Source organism: Etheostoma spectabile, unplaced genomic scaffold, assembly GCF_008692095.1.
Source record: "Etheostoma spectabile isolate EspeVRDwgs_2016 unplaced genomic scaffold, UIUC_Espe_1.0 scaffold403, whole genome shotgun sequence".
NCBI lineage: Eukaryota > Metazoa > Chordata > Actinopteri > Perciformes > Percidae > Etheostoma > Etheostoma spectabile.
In genome coordinates, this window is record NW_022605603.1 from 274,588 (window position 1) to 274,917 (window position 330).

Genomic DNA, 330 nt, shown 5'->3' on the forward strand with positions numbered 1-330 from the left:
GTCTTGTGCTCTCTCGCCCCTCTCCTCTCTCCTCCTATTGCTTCATGCAGGTGTTTCTGGCTCTGGATCTGTGGAGTCTGGATCTGTGGAGTCTGGATCTGTGGAGTCTGGATCTGTGGTTGGAGACACCTGCTGCCTCCATGTTCCTGCTCCACACCCTCTGCTACAATTCTCCATGTCTCTCTCTGTCTCTTCTCTTCTCTGTCTGCCTGTCTGACTGTCTCTCTCTCTCTCTCACCCCCCAACCGGTCAAGGCAGATGCCCCCCCACCATGAGCCATGGTTCTGCTCAAGGTTTCTGCCTCTTAAAAGGAAGTTTTACCTTGCCTCT

The 330-nt window shown here is 53.6% G+C and overlaps 1 protein-coding gene across 1 annotated transcript in view; it reads right to left on the reverse strand.

Moving 5' to 3' along the window:
• The window catches only part of LOC116686617 (ankyrin-2-like), a 158,017-nt gene that overhangs the window by 36,236 nt on the left and 121,451 nt on the right, over positions 1-330 (reverse strand).